At 36.1% G+C, this 8050-nt stretch overlaps 1 long non-coding RNA gene across 1 annotated transcript; it reads left to right on the top strand.

Annotated features, from left to right (window-relative positions):
- Positions 1-270: 270 nt before the first annotated feature.
- Positions 271-7056, top strand: LOC126606725 (uncharacterized). Its single transcript, XR_007617345.1, has 2 exons — positions 271-497; positions 6120-7056. It is a non-coding gene; the product is annotated as an uncharacterized LOC126606725 (long non-coding RNA).
- Positions 7057-8050: the final 994 nt, after the last annotated feature.

Genomic DNA, 8050 nt, shown 5'->3' with positions numbered 1-8050 from the left:
AGGTATTATTGAAGGGAAGAAAGCTGAGTATTTCAAGAGGCTTCATTGGGAGTGCCATCTCAGATATGAGGAAACGTTGAGCATTTTTGCAAGTCTGCCTGTCCATGGAGGATGAAGTTCGACATATATAAGAGTTTCCCTAACAACAAGTAGTAATGTTATTCCTTTACCCTTCTTGGTCATAGCAATGTAGTGGGAGCAGTGATAGGAGCATATTTATGCGCCTTAGTTAGTTAGTTCTTATGCATTTATGTTGTGTTTTCTTAGTTAAGTTAGTCTTTTTAAGCTATTTTCATGTGTTTTCAGGTTTTAGAGACAAAGTGAGTAAAAGGATGCAATTTGGAGCATTTTGGAGCAAAATTGGGCTAGAATGAAGTTCATGCACATGAAGCACAAAGGATGGACGAATTTGAAGGATTGATGAAGCTAGGAATGTGTTTCAAATTTGAAGAATTGAAGATACAAAGTTTCCTAGTTGAAGTAGGAAAGGGCTTAAAGTGAAGGATTCCTAAATGAAGAAGGATTCCTAATCAATGTAGGAGTCCTAATTGAAGATGGATTCCTAGACGAATGAAGTTTCCTACTCAAGCAAGGTTTCTTATATGAAGAAGAAGAGTTAAAGCCAAAGAATCAGCTCAAGATAAGGATCTTATCCAAAACATTATCCATAACCTTATCTTAGCTTATCTTATCCAAACAAACCTTATCCTATCCTATCTTATCCTAATCCTAAACTATCCACATTTCAGCCACTTAGGAGGGTTTCTAACTAGATTAGGATGCTTAAAATCAGATTTCTAGAAGACCTAATCTTATCCTACAAAAATGGCGCCTAGGAGCCTTTCTAGAAGTCTAAAAATCTGCCTTGTATTTCTTTCTAGAAACTATCCTTTTGCCGTGAGTTTTCACCCATTTCCTTTGGGATTTTGGTTTCTAGAAGCCTTATCCTTTCACACTCTTTGTGCCGCACATTATCTCCCATTCCTTTTGGGTTTTTGACTTGTTTTCCTTATAGGATTGTATGTTATTATCCTATGCAGTTTAGGCCTTTAAAACCTTGTCCTTGGCTACCTAGGAGAGGGGATTTTCAGCCTATAAATACAAGCCTATGCCGCACCCTTTCACTCACCACCCTTTACCATATTTTCACTACATCATTCACCCAAAAACCCCTCATTGTGCCGTGAGTTTGCAAGGAGAAGAAGGAAGGAATCTGGAGCCGTGCATGCCATTCAAGGAGCTTGGATTGTTGGAGCGATTCTAGGTGTTTTCTATCTTTATGTTAATGTTTAAATTTATTCATCTTTGTTTATTTGCGAACATGAGGAACTAATTTCTTTATAGTTAGAGGGGAATTCAAAGCCATGATCATATGTTTTATATGACTTGATTACCTCCAGTTATGATTTCATGAATCGTGAATGTGGTTTACTTGTCTATTTGATTGATAACATGTTTATGTATGTTAATTAAGGATGCATACTTAGTTCGCATGCATGAATTTGACGCTAGAGTATAAGGGAATTTCATCTAATCGTTATTAACTTATATTCATAAGTAGTAAAAGTCGCTAGTCACGATTGTGTTAAGTAAATCCTTGGCAAGAGTAACATGCGTATCCCATAGTTATGAATGCCTCGTCAATGCTTATGATTTCCATTGAACTTAATGATCTTTGATATGTGTCTCTATCATGCGTATTCCATAGTTAGGGTCCTTGATAAGAATAATTTGGTTGTAATGCGTATTCCATTCAATTCAATGAATCTAGGGAAATCTGAGAATTAATTGGTGCAATCTAGTTAATTTGGGGCATTGTCATTCATGGTTTGTTGAAAGAGTAACTGGAAATCGAGTCGTATGCATATGTTTCATGTGTGGAGAAGGAACCTTCTAACTAGCCTTTCACCATTCTATTTCATCAAAATCGTTTTCATTAAAGTTTGTTTTCAAAGTTTATGTTTTAAAGTCCAATTTCGTCAAAACCAATCCCCTTACTTTTAAGTCTTGTTTTTAGAGTCAAAACTTGTTTCTTTTAAGTCTTTTGAGTCTTTGAAGTTCTATTTTCGTCCAAATCACTTGTTAGGTCTAGAATTGAGTCTTTTTGGTTGTTATTTGCTGTTTTGAGTGTTTTGAGTTAGTTTTGAGTCTATATAGTCTAGTTTAGTGTTTTTGAGTCTTATTTGTGTTGATTAGCATCCCTAGTTAATCCCCGGTCTAGAACGATCCCTACTTGCATCATTACTACAATTGTCATCAATAGGGTTTAATTTGTGTGTCAACTTAATTTTCACATCAAATTTTGGCGCCGTTGCCGGGGATTAGCAAAATTGCTAATCCCCCTTTATTTCTGTTCGTGTCTTTTACTTTTGATATTTGATTTAGTTTTCTTTCTTTGATTTTAGGTACTAGAGAAGCAAAATATGGCAATTGCTAACATTCAAGCTCAAATAGCGAATCTTACTTCTCAATTGTCGCAGTATGCCGAAAGGACCACAAGGCAAAGTGTCCCTACATTTGGTGTGTCTTATAGGCAAGAATATCAAGCAAATCAACGTTCACAAAGAGATTGGAGTGGTCATTCAAACTCTATGTGGTGGGAATCTCAACAAGTTCAACACGAAGGATATTGGCAGCCATATGAGGAGTTCTATTCAAGTCATGCGTAGCCACCACAACCTCATATACAATATGCCCAACCAAACTCAGGTTCATCAATCGATTATAATCAAATTCTTGAGGAATTAATTTCTTTGGCGCAGGGCTCACAAAATCAAGCCAAGGAGGCTCAACAAGGAGAATATTGGCAGCCATATGAAGGGTTCTATACAACGCCATATGCACCACCACAACCTCCCCCACAATCTTCCCAAACAAGTTTAGGTACGTCCTTGGATAATGATACACTTCTTAAGTTACTCACCAATTTGTCTCAGGGGCAAGAAAATCAAACCAAAAGGATGCAAAATCAAGCCAAAAAGATGGATGAATTAGAGAAGCAAGTTGGGCAGATTGTGGAGTTCATGGCACAAATTCAAGAACAAAGTGAATTCTCCAACACAAACATTGTAAATTCAATGGAAGATTTTGAAATTACTGAAGCCATCACTTTGGGAAGTGCCATGGAGGTTGGAGCTGAACCAAGGGCGTCAAAACAAAGCCAAGAGGAGGACGAACATCTACTAATTGAGGAAGAGGAAGAAGACACACCCACGGCAAGGGTAGAACAACCCTTGCCGCAACCTCCTATAGTCCCTATGCCGTCCAACTCAGGTAAGGTGGTTCCAAATTCAATTGCTTCTTACCCCATTCCACTAGATGTTCCTTTTCCTCGTAGGTTTTTGATTCCTAAGGAAGAAGAGAGTGAAAAAGACATCGTGGAAGCCTTTCCCAAGGTGCAAAGTGATATCTCACTTCTTGGTACACCAAAACAAGGTCCAGATTGTGTTGAATTCCCTGAAGCAAATTGTACACCAAGAAGAAGGATTCAAGAGAAGGAAGTGGCTGGGGAACACCAAGAATTCATCAAAGAGGATGTACTTGGCACAACCAACCCCAAAGAAGTTGCATTTTATGATACAGGACAAGACTCAACCCTCCCACTAAATCTGGCCAAGTCCAACATTCCAGAAACTTTCAAAGAAGTAGTGTTTGTCCTTGAGTTCTTTTCAGAGCAAACAGGTAAGCCACCTACTCAAATTTCAATTTTGTTTTATACTAATATGTTGTTAATGATTCAGGCACCCACTCTAGAATTTAAACCATTACCGGATCATTTCAAGTATCACCTCCCATTCAAAGATCAAATCCATGCTGTGGGACCTATGGGAGTTTAAAGGGAGGTATCGTCCGGCTGGAAGACGTTAAAGCAAGCGCTTCTTGGGAGGCAACCCATGCAAATAAAGAGGACCTAGGAAGCTCCAGCATCATAATCAGATTTGCGTTCCTAAACCCTACTCTTTATTGCTTTGATTTTGCCATATTTGTCATGTTTGCTAGTTGTGTTGTTTGCTTGTTTTTGTGTGTGTCTATGTTTGAAACATTGAAGACAATGTTTGGTTTAAGTGTGGGGGGGTAAACAAAGTATTTTTGTTGCAAAATTCGTAGGATTTTCCACCTAACATTTCAAAGGTTGTTTTTCATTGTTTCTGAGTGTTTTTAGTATGTTTTGATGTGTCTATATGTGGCTTTAACAGGAAATACGAAAATTCAAGAAAAAATTCGAAAAAGTTTTGAAAAACCCAAAAAAAAGTCGTTTTACAATTGTTTTTGTGTGTTTGTGTCTTAGGGTACCTTCCAACACAATGATGAGGATTCGGTTTTTAATTGTATGACTGTTAAAGAGAGTTATAAACATGGATGAACGTTTGATTTACTCTTTGGTTTATGCTTGGTTGTGGTTATAACTTATGAATTCACATGTAATCACAAAGGAAAAAAATCAGTTTTTGTAACATGCTTGAAGGAAGGAACTCAAACTAACGCTACAACCCTGAGAGACTTGAGCCTAAACGTTTATTTGGAGAGTTAATAATCTGTGATTTGTTGTTTTCTAAAGTCGTTGCATGATCTCAATATTCTTTGCTTGGTTGCTACTTAGAATGCATTTTATCACTTTAGTTCCAAATACTAGAACTCATGCCCGTTTCATTCAAAGCTTAAAATTGAGTGCATAACATATAACAAGATGAAGTTGTTTAGTAGTTACCACCAGAGCCAAAAAGCCTTCATACCATGCATTTGTTTTGTAGGTTTACCCTTTTGAGCCTTAGTTAGCCATTTTCTTTGTTAGCCACATTATCCTTACCTAGCTTAGATTAGGACTATCCATACCCTTGTTCTTAAAGGATAATAAAGCATGACTTAGAGGGAATTCCTTTTGATCAACATTTTGCAGAAAAATAAGTGTGGGGGAAGGGAAATTTTGTGTGCCAAAAGAAGTAGAAGGGCACGGGTTAAAAAAAAAAAAAAAAAAAAAAAAAAAAAAAAGGAACAAAATTCGTAGAAAAAGAAAAAATGAAGAAAAAAGTGTGAAAAGAATGGAAAAAGAGTTGAAAAGAAGTGAGAATTACCTCACATGTGTTGGTTGTTGAAGAAAGGGTCCAGAAAATTGAATTTGACCCTAAGTATTGCATGAATCCTACCTTGTGTTTAAAAGTTGATTTCTGCGCTCTAAAGTGAATTCTAAGTGTCAATTTCATTACTTTGCTTATTATTCTTTAAGAATGTTTGTTTATCCTTACCTTTCTTTGTTAGCCAATACCTTAGCCCTGTTACAACCCTTTGCTTCTATCTTGATTGTTATGTGTTTCAATATGTGGAGTTTGGAATTGGTATGAGCATATGATATCCTTGGTTCTCGCATCTAAGTGGTAGCATTCCATTCATGAGATCATATCTAAATGCTTATTAACTCCCGAAAATGCTTTTTTTGTTATACATATATGTGAGCGTTCGTTTTCATATTTACATCAATCTTCTCACATATAACTAGTACAGGGTGTGGAGTTAGAAAATCTGTGTGAAAATTGAGTGCATATCTAGTAAGGAATTGAGCAAATTCTCTAAGGCATGTTACTACATTCAAAATCATGTTTTAATTGGTTAAATGTGAACTAGTACGTGGTGACTATGATTAAGTATGTGCTTAAGTATGAAGATGACTAAAATCTATGGGAATGATGATTTTTAATATGTCATGTGAATTGGGAATCCCTGAGGCAAACATTGGAAGGTTTAGGTTATGTTTTGATTATTTTGTTTTGTTTAGTTTTGTTTCTTTGTTTTGCTCAAGGACTAGCAAAAGCTAAGTGTGGGGGAATTTGATAGGAGCATATTTATGCGCCTTAGTTAGTTAGTTCTTATGCATTTATGTTGTGTTTTCGTAGTTAAGTTAGTCTTTTTAAGCTATTTTCATGTGTTTTCAGGTTTTAGAGACAAAGTGAGCAAAAGGATGCAATTTGGAGCATTTTGGAGCAAAATTGGGCTAGAATGAAGTTCATGCACATGAAGCACAAAGGATGGACGAATTTGAAGGATTGATGAAGCTAGGAATGTGTTTCAAATTTGAAGAATTGAAGATACAAAGTTTCCTAGTTGAAGTAGGAAAGGGCTTAAAGTGAAGGATTCCTAAATGAAGAAGGATTCCTAATCAATGTAGGAGTCCTAATTGAAGATGGATTCCTAGACGAATGAAGTTTCCTACTCAAGCAAGGTTTCCTATATGAAGAAGAAGAGTTAAAGCCAAAGAATCAGCTCAAGATAAGGATCTTATCCAAAACATTATCCATAACCTTATCTTAGCTTATCTTATCCAAACAAACCTTATCCTATCCTATCTTATCCTAATCCTAAACTATCCACATTTCAGCCACTTAGGAGGGTTTCTAACTAGATTAGGATGCTTAAAATCAGATTTCTAGAAGACCTAATCTTATCCTACAAAAATGGCGCCTAGGAGCCTTTCTAGAAGTCTAAAAATCTGCCTTGTATTTCTTTCTAGAAACTATCCTTTTGCCGTGAGTTTTCACCCATTTCCTTTGGGATTTTGGTTTCTAGAAGCCTTATCCTTTCACACTCTTTGTGCCGCACATTATCTCCCATTCCTTTTGGGTTTTTGACTTGTTTTCCTTATAGGATTGTATGTTATTATCCTATGCAGTTTAGGCCTTTAAAACCTTGTCCTTGGCTACCTAGGAGAGGGGATTTTCAGCCTATAAATACAAGCCTATGCCGCACCCTTTCACTCACCACCCTTTACCATATTTTCACTACATCATTCACCCAAAAACCCCTCATTGTGCCGTGAGTTTGCAAGGAGAAGAAGGAAGGAATCTGGAGCCGTGCATGCCATTCAAGGAGCTTGGATTGTTGGAGCGATTCTAGGTGTTTTCTATCTTTATGTTAATGTTTAAATTTATTCATCTTTTGTTTATTTGCGAACATGAGGAACTAATTTCTTTATAGTTAGAGGGGAATTCAAAGCCATGATCATATGTTTTATATGACTTGATTACCTCCAGTTATGATTTCATGAATCGTGAATGTGGTTTACTTGTCTATTTGATTGATAACATGTTTATGTATGTTAATTAAGGATGCATACTTAGTTCGCATGCATGAATTTGACGCTAGAGTATAAGGGAATTTCATCTAATCGTTATTAACTTATATTCATAAGTAGTAAAAGTCGCTAGTCACGATTGTGTTAAGTAAATCCTTGGCAAGAGTAACATGCGTATCCCATAGTTATGAATGCCTCGTCAATGCTTATGATTTCCATTGAACTTAATGATCTTTGATATGTGTCTCTATCATGCGTATTCCATAGTTAGGGTCCTTGATAAGAATAATTTGGTTGTAATGCGTATTCCATTCAATTCAATGAATCTAGGGAAATCTGAGAATTAATTGGTGCAATCTAGTTAATTTGGGGCATTGTCATTCATGGTTTGTTGAAAGAGTAACTGGAAATCGAGTCGTATGCATATGTTTCATGTGTGGAGAAGGAACCTTCTAACTAGCCTTTCACCATTCTATTTCATCAAAATCGTTTTCATTAAAGTTTGTTTTCAAAGTTTATGTTTTAAAGTCCAATTTCGTCAAAACCAATCCCCTTACTTTTAAGTCTTGTTTTTAGAGTCAAAACTTGTTTCTTTTAAGTCTTTTGAGTCTTTGAAGTTCTATTTTCGTCCAAATCACTTGTTAGGTCTAGAATTGAGTCTTTTTGGTTGTTATTTGCTGTTTTGAGTGTTTTGAGTTAGTTTTGAGTCTATAGAGTCTAGTTTAGTGTTTTTGAGTCTTATTTGTGTTGATTAGCATCCCTAATTAATCCCCGGTCTAGAACGATCCCTACTTGCATCATTACTACAATTGTCATCAATAGGGTTTAATTTGTGTGTCAACTTAATTTTCACATCAAATTTTGGCGCCGTTGCCGGGGATTAGCAAAATTGCTAATCCCCCTTTATTTCTGTTCGTGTCTTTTACTTTTGATATTTGATTTAGTTTTCTTTCTTTGATTTTAGGTACTAGAGAAGCAAGATATGGC

This window comes from Malus sylvestris, chromosome 16 (genome assembly GCF_916048215.2).
Source record: "Malus sylvestris chromosome 16, drMalSylv7.2, whole genome shotgun sequence".
Taxonomy (NCBI): Eukaryota; Viridiplantae; Streptophyta; class Magnoliopsida; order Rosales; family Rosaceae; genus Malus; species Malus sylvestris.
This window is presented reverse-complemented; position numbering and strand designations above follow the sequence as displayed.